At 40.1% G+C, this 11799-nt stretch overlaps 1 pseudogene; it reads right to left on the bottom strand.

The window, feature by feature from the left end:
• Positions 1-3250: 3250 nt before the first annotated feature.
• On the bottom strand, positions 3251-11050 carry LOC120873320 (annotated as a pseudogene).
• Positions 11051-11799: the final 749 nt, after the last annotated feature.

The raw sequence follows: 11799 nt of genomic DNA, 5'->3' as shown, positions 1-11799 counted from the left end.
ATGTGTGCACATTCCCTGAGCATATATGCAGAGTGATGGTCTGAGAGGAGGATGACACCAAATTTGCAGCAGTTTAGTGGGAAAAGTTTACTCTTGCCTGGAAAATCCCATGGATGGAGGAGCCTGGTGGGCTGCGGTCCATGAGGTCGTTAAGAGTCAGACACGACTGAGCGACTTCGCTTTGACTTTTCACTTTCATGCATTGGAGAAGGAAATGGCACCCCACTTCAGTGTTCTTGCCTGGAGAATCCCAGGGATGGGGGAGCCTGGTGGGCTGCCATCTATGGGGTCACACAGAGTCGGACACGACTGAAGTGACTTAGCAGCAGCAGTGGGAACAGTTTATTTTTTGCATCTCTTTGTAATGGCTTTAAGTATGCATAGATGAACTGTTGTATTTTTATTTTTACCCATTCTTGCTACAGTTGGTACCATAAATTAAGCATTCTATGCTGTTAAATGGCTTCTCTGGTACCTCAGATGGTAAAGAATCTGCCTGTAATGCAGGAGACCTGGGTTCATTCCCTGGGTTGGGAAGACCCCTGCAGAAGGGAGTGGCAACCCACTCCAGTATTCTTGCCTGGAGAATTCCAGGGACAGAGGAGTCTGGTTGGCTACAGTCTGTGAAGTTGCAGAGTTGAACATGACTGAGTGATTAACACTTTCACTTTTCACTTCATGCTATTGTGAATATTTTTAATGCCTGCATAATATCCTACAATATAGTATACTTAAACTCCCCTCAATTGCTGAGCATTTATTTATACTTCATCTTGCAAACTTTTGGGGTCAAGGAATTATAATATATAAGCTTTTTCCCTGTACATAAATTTCTAGAGCCGGAATTACAGGGTCAAAATATGTGCACATTTTAATGTTTTTCATTCATAATGACTAATTATTTTCTAATATACAATCTTGACCATAGTATATAAAGTTATTTGTTTTAGGATAGACTTGCCAGACTTTTACGTTATTTTTTTAAGCAATGATCTGATAGGAAAAAAATGAGTGTCATGTTTTTTAATTTGCATTTACTTATTTTTATAAAGTTTTCCATACATTTGTGAAGCACTCACTTCTTATCTCAGAGAAGGCAATGGCACCCCACTCCAGTACTCTTGCCTGGAAAATCCCATGGATGGAGGAGCCTGGTAGGCTGCAGTCCATGGGGTCTCTAAGAGTCGGACACGACTGAGCGACTTCACTTTGACTTTTCACTTTCATGCATTGGAGAAGGAAATGGCAACCCACTCCAGTGTTCTTACCTGGAGAATCCCAGGGACAGGGGAGCCTGGTGGGCTGCCGTCTATGGGGTCGCACAGAGTCAGACACGACTGAAGCGACTTAGCAGCAGCAGCAGCAGCAGCACTTCTTATCTTTTGAATTGTGCAAGTCAATTACCATTTCAAATGGGATTTCACACAAATGGGATTGTCATACAAATCATTAGCACAAACATTAAGAATATTAATTGTATCCAAAATTAGCGTTATGAATTTATTAACAGCTTTAGTGATTATATAAATTTTGTTGCTGTTTTGTATAAAGGTTTGACCACTTCTAAACTTTAGAAAAATTTCTTCTGTACATATGTGTTCTAATTTAAAGGGAAAAAAATGCCAAATTTATCCATCCTTCAGTTATAACTATTACACCCAAGAATCATTTTATGCATTTGGAGAATGAAGGAGTACACTGCTATGTTTGGATTTTGCCCACAGATTTCTATTTTAAAAACTTGAGGGATTAGAAGAGCCAAAGAAACAGTCTATTAAAGGAAAGAGCACAAGCATGAGAGAAGGAAGACAGGAAATCTTTTCCTATCCTGATCTTTGACTCTTGAGAAGTTACTGCTTTCCTCAGGATTAAAATTCCTTCATAACAAGAACAAATTAGTCATGATGATTATGAGTGTGTTCATTTCAGCTCAAACATTTTATAATTCTTTTTTTTTCATATCCTGAAAATAATACTTTAATATCTTTAAAAAAGAAAAAAAATTTTTAATAAATTAATTTATTTTTTATTTTACTTTACAATTCTGTATTGGTTTTGCCATACATTGACATGAATCCCCCACGGGTATAGAAACAGCACTTTCTGGTAAGTATGTGGGGCAGAAAAATACTCAAGGAAACACAGCAAATATGGTGATTGTCTGAAATGGTCACCATACTGGGACATATGTCCAAGTGTTTTCTTAAGAAATTTTTGAGACCTCTGGTATTCATTTCCTACATGCCCATAATAACAAAGTACCACAAACTGGCTGATTGCAAAAAACGGAAATTCATTCATTCTGTCATAGATACAGAGGTGACATGTCCGAGCTCAAGGTATTAGTAGGGTCATGCTCCCTCTGAGGCTCTGAGGGTCAAGTCCTACTGAGCCTCTTCCCAGCTTCTGATGGTAGTCATTGACCTTTGATATTTCTCAGCCTGCAGCTGCATCGTGCTGTTCTCTGCCTCTGTCATCACATGAAATCCTGCTTTTGTGTCTTTTCCCTTCTTGTGAGAACACCAGTCATCTTTGGATTTGAGCTCACCCAAATGACCTCATCTTAAATTGAATGCGTGTCCAAAGACCCTTTTTCCAAAATACAGTCACATTCACAGGTACCAGTGGTTAAGATTTCAGTATTATCTTTTGGGGGGACACAATGCAACCCATAATACCCCCCACACACACACTTTTATTTTTACTGAGTTAAAGATGCCCTGTTGTCTCAGTTCCAGAGAGATGAGTAAGGATCAAGTCTGAAAGGTTACCCACAATGACTCCTGCTTGGCATTGCTGCTGCTACTGCTAAGTCGCTTCAGTCCTGTCTGACTCTTTGCGACCCCCTGGACTGCAGCCCACAGACTCCTCCATCCATGGGATTTTCAAGGCAAGAGTACTGAATTGGGTTGCCATTGCCTTCTCTGGGAATAAGAGCTGAGTTCTGTGTAAGTGACTCCTCACGCCTTTTACATGTATAGGGATCACCTCTATTATGGATTCTCTGGTGTTTACTAAGATCTGACCTCTGTCTGAAGGCTTTGCCACATTCGTCACATTGGTAGGGTTTCTCCCCAGTGTGGATTCTCTGATGCTGAATGAGGCTGATGATTCCTCAGAAGGCATTCCTACACCCATCGCATTTATAGGGCCTCTTTCTGGTGTTCCTTGAGGACTGATGTTTGAGTGAAAGCCTTCCCACGCTTATCACATTTATAGGGTCTCTCTCCAGTGTGAATTCGTTGGTGTTCTATAAGACTTGTCCTCTGAATAAAGGCTTTTCCACATACATCACATTTGTAGGGTTTCTCTCCATTGTGGATTCTCTGATGCCGCTCTGAAGGCCACTCTGACTGAAGGACTTCCCACATTCCTTACACTGATAGCAGTTTTCTTTGTGGTGGACCTCTCCATTTTCATCACATGTAGGTTCTTTATCTTCCCTTGAATATTCAGAAGACTTTCCTGTTTTTTCTTCAGGTTCATATGTTTTTTCATACCTAGCTGGTTGAGACATTTCATTTTCAAATTTGCTAGCTATTTTCCCATATGGTTTCATTTCTTAAGAAACTTCTTGCTTTAAATTCCTATACTCATTTCCAGTCTCAATATCTTGCTTCTGTTGGGCTTCAAGTTCTGCAGATTCACACTTTGGCTGGGCTTGCACAGACGGAAGATGGAAGGCACATTCTGGGTTCTTGTTCTGTTCTTGGAGGTATGATCTCTTGTAAGAACATTTCCTGTTCCTCAGTGCGGACTGAGACCTGATATCCTGGCTCATCCAACTCTCTCTCTAAATCCTCCAGCACAGTCACCACCTCTTCCCCACTCTCTGGATACTGTTCCTGGACCCAGGCTTGGAGCTCCTCAGGCAAGATGGTCAGGAACTGCTCCAGCACCAGCAGTTCCAGAATCTGCTCTTTGGTGTGGGTCTCTGGCTTCAGCCACTGATGGCAAAGTTCCCAGAGTCGGCTCAAAGCCTCATGGGGCCCAGATGTTTCCTGGTAGCAGAAGTGCCTGAAGTACCATCAGAAGACCTCCCTTCTGTGGATGTTGTTCTTTTGCAGGTTCTGATCCTGAGTAGTGGCATATTTATGCTCCTCCTCCAGCTCCTCTTCCTCTATCTTTACTTCCAAAAGTTCTTCCCAGTCCTTCTTCACCTGGGCAAGTGAGCACCAGAGGACGCCCTGTTCCAGCCTGGCCCAGTGACGGCCAGCAGCCCACCCGCCATGTCTGCAGCAAAAGCTCGCTCAACTGCAGCCCGAGGGGGCCAGCAGAAGTTTCCCTATCGGATTCAAGAGGGTGAAATGCTTGGCACTGCAAACCATCAAATGCACAAGTGTTCATCCTTGGCCCCCATGTCATACACAGAGATCTCATAGATGAGAGAGGGGTGAGAATGAAGACAGAACTGAGAAGAGAAAATATGTCCAGAGGGAAATAGAGAGCTTAGGGATTGACCTCAAGTTCCATGTATTTCATCGTAACTGAGAAATCAACTCCTCTCTGGAAAAAAAAAAAAATGGTCAAAGTCTTTAGGGCTTGTAAAAGGTACAGTTTAGTTCAGTTCAGTTCAGTCGCTCAGTCGTGTCTGAGTCTTTGCAACCCCATGAATCACAGCACGCCAGGCCTCCCTGTCCATCACCAACTCCCAGAGTTCACTCATACACACATCCATCGAGTCAGTGATGCCATCCAGCCATCTCATCCTCTGTCGTCCCCTTCTCCTCCTGCCCCCAATCCCTCCCAGTATCAGAGTCTTTTCCAATGAGTCAACTCTTCGCATGAGGTGGTCAAAGTACTGGAGTTTCAGCTTTAGCATCATTCCTTCCAAAGAAATCCCAGGGCTGATCTCCTTCAGAATGGACTGGGTGGAACTCCTTGCAGTCCAAGGGACTCTCAAGAGTTCAAAAGCATCAATTCTTCAGCACTCAGTTTTCTTCACAGTCCAACTCTCACATCCGTACATGACCACTGGAAAAACCATAGCCTTGACTAGACAGACCTTTGTTGGCAAAGTAATATCTCTGCTTTTGAATATGCTATCTAGGTTGGTCATAACTTTTCTTCCAAGGAGTAAGCATCTTTTAATTTCATGGCTGCAGTCACCATCTGCAGTGATTTTGGAGCCCCCAAAAATAAAGTCTGACACTATTTCCACTGTTTCCCCATCTATTTCCCATGAAATGATGGGACCAGATGCCATGACCTTTGTTTTCTGAATGTTGAGCTTTAAGCCAACCTTTTCACTCTCCACTTTCACTTTCATTAAGAGGCTTTTTAGTTCCTCTTCACTTTCTGCCATAAGGGTGGTGTCATCTGCATATCTGATGTTATTGATATTTCTCCCGGCAATCTTGATTCCAGCTTGTGCTTCTTCCAGCCCAGAGTTTCTCACGAGGTACTCTGCATATAAGTTAAATAAGCAAGGTGACAATATACAGACTTGACGTACTCCTTTTCCTATTTGGAACCATAAAAGGTACAGAAAGATTTAAATTTACTCAGAGGTTATGACTTTAAGTGCACATTCTTAATTGTAGCACTCTACCTCTATTATTTAACATCACTGAGCCTTGGGTACCTTATCTGTAAAATGGTACAATAATCACCTGCTTCAGACGACCACTGGGAGAAAAAGTAGGTATCTGACAAAAGATGAAAAACTGTAAAAATATGATTTTTACTGTGGAACTTACATTCTGTTTTCCAGAAGTGGCTTCTTTAATCTTTTCTCACTAGATTGGTGGCTCCTTGAGGGTAAGAATTTTGATCTCTCTCTCTCTCTCTCGACGCAAAGCTCAATGCCTGGAATATTGTTAGCACTAAGTGAGAACTTACTGAAAGAGTGAAAGCTTAAACATTTAGGACTTCCCTGGTGGTCCAGTGGTTAAGATTTTGCTTTCCAATTCAGGAAGCATGGGTTCAATTCCTGGTTGAGGAGCTAAAATCCCACATACTTTGCAGCCAAAAACCATAAAACAGAAGCAATATTGTAACAAATTTAATAAAGACTTCAAAAATGGTCCACATTAAAAAAAAATCTTTAAAATAAGGATGAAAAATTCAACAAAATGTTGGAAACAGTTGGAAACAAGTTTCCAAGTGATCAGAAACAGAATTACAGCTACCATCAGGGAGATTTCAGATTGCTTGTTCTTCCTATTATGTCTGTCCCAGTAATAGACAGGATGTGAGAGCAAAGACAAGAAGAAGAGAAATGACCTGATAAAGAAGTGGATACTGGAAATGAGAAAACTAGTATGTGAACAACAAAGAGGCAAAGCAGGGCCTTGGGAAGGCTCATAATTGAACGCATATTTGTGAAGAGGACATGGGTGTAATGACTGCTGTTCCTTCCCTTGTGAAGCTTAATTAGACACGATGCCAGGTATTCCCACCCTGTTTGACCCTATGGATTACTTGCAGTGTTCTTTGCTTTTCTTTCATTAATTCCTGTGCATATGAGCTCAATCTTTAGAGGCAACACAAGGTTATTAGGAAGGAAGAGCTGGAGAGTTTTTCAGTGTTCATTCTCCATTCCCCAGACTCATACTTTGAGCAAAATGTGAGAAACTGACAGTTATTAAATTGCAGAAGAGACTACTCTAGCTGGGCACTGGAGGTCAGCTACCCATCAGGCAGGCTACAGGGGCTCCAGGCTTGGGGGAGATCAATAAGCTTAAGAACAACTGGAAGTTAAATGCTTTTCTGTGATCTAGTCTAATGGCTGCTGCTGGCTTTGCTCAAAAGATCATTCTTCCCTTTCACCTGTCTTATCTACTTATTTTTTTTGTCAGTATCTGACATCAGCTTTCTAGGATGTCCTTTTAAGGAAGAATCCTGTTGTTGAAATATCATCAGAAGAAATTATTGCCTTCCCAAGTTTTTTGTTTTTGTTTTTTTTTGTCTATTCAAGGAATAAGTGCCAGGAACTAATCTTGGCTTCCCAACTGGCACAGTGGTAAAGCATCTCCCTGCCAATGCAGGAGACACAAGAGACATGCATTCGATCCCTGGGTCAGGAAGATTCCCTGGAGTAGGAAATGGCAACCCGCTCCAATATTCTTGTCTGGAAAATCCCATGGATAGAGGAGCCTGGCAGTTCAGAAAGAGTTGGACATGACTGATCACACATACTGCATATAAGGAGCCGGTGAAAGGAGGCAGGAAAAGCCGTTCAAAGACTGAGGGTTTACTGCTGCTGGAGCCCGGAAGGCAGCTAATATTTGTTGAATTTCATTGCAATTGTTAAAAAGTAAATCCATACATCAAGCCCACAAAGTGGATTTTGCTATCTCCACTTTCTTTTTCTGTTCCACTATAGTATAGAATGGAATATTGAATGTCCTGTGCTATACGGTAGGTCTTGTTGTTTACCCATTCTGTATATAATAATTTGCCAAGCTGAAATGATCTTTACTTTAGAAATCAGGAAGATGAAAATCAGGAATGTTAAGAATCATAATCTTAGTCACAAAATATGATCTGGCAGAGTCTGGTTTTGACCAGATCTGTTGAGTCTTTGTGTTATGCCTCTCTGCCCATGGAGAAGTAGAAAGAATTGAGTATTAGAGCAAAAATAATCATTTAGTTCTTTCTTTGTGCATATAACTATGGCTTGTGGGTAGTCTGAATAATGAAAGCATAAAAATCATAAGACCATTTAGTGACGTTTTAATCATGGCAGCTCTCTATATCTAACACAGTATCTGACATAAAATAGACACCTCATACAATTTTGTTGAATGAATTCAAGTCCCCAAATCAGCCTTTATGATATAATTTCAAAATAGATAGTGAGGTCGTGACTAAATTATTTCTTTTAATTTTTCTTTTAAAAGAAGAAATTTTGAAGCAGAAGTTTACAATGAGAGATCCATTCTGGGTGCATCTATAGGGAATGCTTCATGCAATAGGCCAAAGAAGAACTAACTTTAAAAAGTAAATATTCAATAAAGAGAGAAGAAGAGTTGATGACAAAGGTCTTCCAGGTGATAGATAGACAGGAGTCTTAGGTTCACATTTCTTGAGAACTCTGATATGACTGAAGTTGCAGGTGTATAATAAAGGTTAGCTCTATTCCAACAGATCTATTTACACTGGTATTCTTCATCTGCTGTTACAAAGTACTGCAAACAATAGAAATTTATTGTCTCATTTCTGGAAACTAGAAGTCTGAAATAAAGGTGTTGGCAGGGTCATGCTCTCTTGGATAGCTCTGGAGGAGAATCCATCCTTGCCTCTTCCCAGCTTCTTTTGGCTTCTAGCGATCCCTGGAGCTCCTTACTTGTAGATACATCAATCCTGTCTCTACCTCCATCTTCTCATGGTCTTCTCTGTGTATTCATGTTCAAATTTCCCTCTTCTTAGAAGGACAGCAGTCCTTTGTTTTAACTTGATCACAACTACAAAGACCCTGTTTCCAAATAGGGTCATATTTATAGGTTCCAAGTGAGCAGAAATTTGGAGGAGGAGGGTGTCTGTTCAACCCAATGCAATATGGTTATGGGACAGTAATAACACAAATATTTGAATGAAGTAGTGTGATCTGCCTTTCACATAACTGGTATGTATTGGGATGTCTTTGTCCTCACTAATTAGGATTTAAGGTCTGTCAAAACCGTGTGATGTTTCAGCTTCACTCCCAATGCTGTCTGATGGCCTCAGCAGACATCTTGCTGGTTCTCTCTCCCAGCCTCCCCTCCTCCTGCTGCTCTGGTACTCGCTGGCTGTTTTAATGGACACTAAATCCGCCTGCCCTATAGTCACTAAATCAGGCTCTTAATAGCATCCTATTAATTGTATAAAATAGGGATTTGAAGCAAACCAGATAAGAGATTTTTTTTTGCATTTTAATTAAATTCACATTGATTTAAAAAAACAGATTTATTGAGACCTTAACAACCACACAACACACATAACTGAGTTGTTAAATCTCTATAAATGTTTTTTGAGAAATCAATTGACTTTTGATTAATGACAAGTATCTGTTTTAATAAATCTCAGTGAAATAAACTGTTGAGTGTAAGTGGACATTTTAATTAAGCTGGGCTTCCTTATTCTTATACCTAACTACCTGGACCCAGAATTGCTTATCCCAGCCTTTTTCTTTGGGAAAGGGTAAAAAACATCAGAGCATATCCATTCATCTGTTTTAACAGAGTGCTTGAGTAAAAGCAGTGTCCTTCTGCATCTGCAAGGAGACTAAATAAAAACCTCTTCTGGCCTTAGCCTCCTATGATCTCTGTTTTCTCGAAAAAGCCTTCCATGACCACTCTATATAAAGTATTGATCCTTCCAACCACATGTGTTTTATTCACATATTTCAAGTGATTATAAATCATGCTGTTCAGTTTTGTGTTTTCTTGTTTGATACCAGGCTTCACTCTTAATTTTAAGGTCCATGATAGCAAGCACAACTAATGTAACCTACGTGTCCATCATTGTACTTATAGCACCAATTTCAGGACCTAGAAAACATCTGTCCTTCTTCATTTCTATCTGCTTTACCTCAAGTATGACTGTGTTTAGAACTCAATGCTCAAATCAGTTATCATCTTACAACTCTATCTGATTTTGCTAAGTTGATATTTGGGATCATGTCATATTTCTGTCTGAGGCTTCTCTGAACCTCTTAGACTCTTCATACATCTGCCTAAGTTCACCATAAGAATACAGAGCTATATTTCCTAAAAGCTTGATCTATATCCTTTGGTTTGAGATTGATAAACTGTTGACACCTTGTTTCATTGGACATCTAAAAATGAATTGTGCCCACTGCACCATAAATTACCACCTTGGAATCATTTGTAAAATGTCATGAGTGCAGAACATTGTAGCAATATCCACTCGAGAGGGGGAAAAAAGGTTGCAAAGGGCTGAAGCCACTCTGCCTGTTCTAGGAGAGACCAGGAAGGCCAGGAGAAGAGGTTTGTTTTTACCGGATATAATAGAACACTAATATGTCTTTGCTTCTAGGGAGTAACTATGGATTGTTATTTTAAAAGACTAGAACAACCTATACATATTCAGGTGACAATTTGAGCACATATTTCAGGCACTATACTTAGCAACAAGTCTGTTATATCACATTATTTATTGGGCAAAAATCTTGGAAATTAAATATTATTCGTTCTCTTTATATTGAGCAAATGATGACTCAGGCAGCCAGCTTAAACTCCCACAGAGCAGAATGGATAAAAGCAAGTTCTAAACTTAGGTCTTGCTCTACCTGTGGTATTTTTTGCTTTAAACTCTTCTGATGAATGTGTCAGTGCAGACTGGACTTGCTAGCAGAGACTGGGTTGAGTGTCAACCTAAGCTAAAAAGACCTTTTAGGTACTTACAAAGGTAGGCGGAAGGTCAAATTTCCAGGCCAAACATTTGACATCTACTAGCTAGTAGGTTGACAAATTGTGCACAGGTTTTTAAAGCCAGTAAGCAGAATTGATATATAGCATAGAGATAAGCTAAGCTGTGCCTGGTTTCCATTAAATAACTGGGATCCTAAGAATTTGATTGACTTGCTCAAGGTATATAACTAATGCATAGTAGGACTGAGATTCTAGTTTGGGATAGACTATTTAGAATCATCTCCTAAATGAAGAGAGACATTTATACCGAGAGGAACAGCCCATTTTGCTGAAATTCCAGTCCCCAGTTTCAATTCCTTGGGTTGATAACTGGGCTTGCCATTTGGTTGGACTTTTTCCTCTGACATTTCTTTCCCTTATTCCCTTATCATCATCATCTCTTGACTGACAACCCTGAGAAGATTGTGAAAATGTCTCCTCCTGAATTTGCTAGCATGATCTACTGTCTGCCTGATATATGTGTCTGTTCAAAGTGTGGCACAAATGTTTGGTTAAAGATAATGACCCAGTCTGAAAATGACTGTGATAAAAATGTCATGTAATTTTCCAGGGTGACTTTGAAGTAAGGCTTACCATATAAATGTGGGGGATTGAGAGAGCCAGCTATTATTTTCTTCCTTGATGAGCACTAAATTAGTGCCTTCCTCAGCACCAATGTAGTGGGCAGTCTCCATGTTGCTAATTTCTTTCCTTCTCTCCTTGTGGCTGGGCTGAGCAATACCCAACATTCTCCCAGATCGTTAATTCCCAGGATCACCTTTTTTTTTTTTTTTTTTTCACAACTCATTGTTTCAAATAGTTGAAAGGACACAGAGTTTGAGATCAAGCAGAACTGTCCTGGCATATTAACTCTATGAGGATTTACCAGAACTGTGTGAACCTCTCTTTTCTCTTCAGTAAAATCAGATTTTTCTGCAAAGGATAAACAAAACAAGAATCTTTTAAATGCATAGCATGTACAACACTGCTTCTCCATTGTTATTACATTGTGAATCAGGATCATATTTGTTAAAAATACAGATTCTTGGGGTCTGCCCTGTGAGATTCTGATTGAATAAGCTTTGATTGAAGCCCAGGAATCTACATTTCTCCAGGCCTTTTGAGTAATTCTAATACTGGCTAAGCAAGGCTATGCTTTGATAAACACTGGCACCAAAGGATACAATAAGTATAATAGCAACATCATTACCATTTATTGTGTGTTATATTCCAGGCATTGTGCACTAATCTACTCTACACTTGCTATAACACCAGACATGATACTCAATGATATTTTTCCACTCCTCTAGCCCTCTTTTTTTTTTTTTCTCTCTCTCTCACCCAGTGTTTTCTAAACATGATAGAACCCTCGGAGAAAGAGTAGACAGACGCAAAGAAGCCTCAGTTGTAAGAAGCAGAGCTGGCTGATCTGAAGCAAATTTTA

Source organism: Oryx dammah, unplaced genomic scaffold (assembly GCF_014754425.2).
Source record: "Oryx dammah isolate SB20612 unplaced genomic scaffold, SCBI_Odam_1.1 HiC_scaffold_13, whole genome shotgun sequence".
NCBI lineage: Eukaryota > Metazoa > Chordata > Mammalia > Artiodactyla > Bovidae > Oryx > Oryx dammah.
This window is presented reverse-complemented; position numbering and strand designations above follow the sequence as displayed.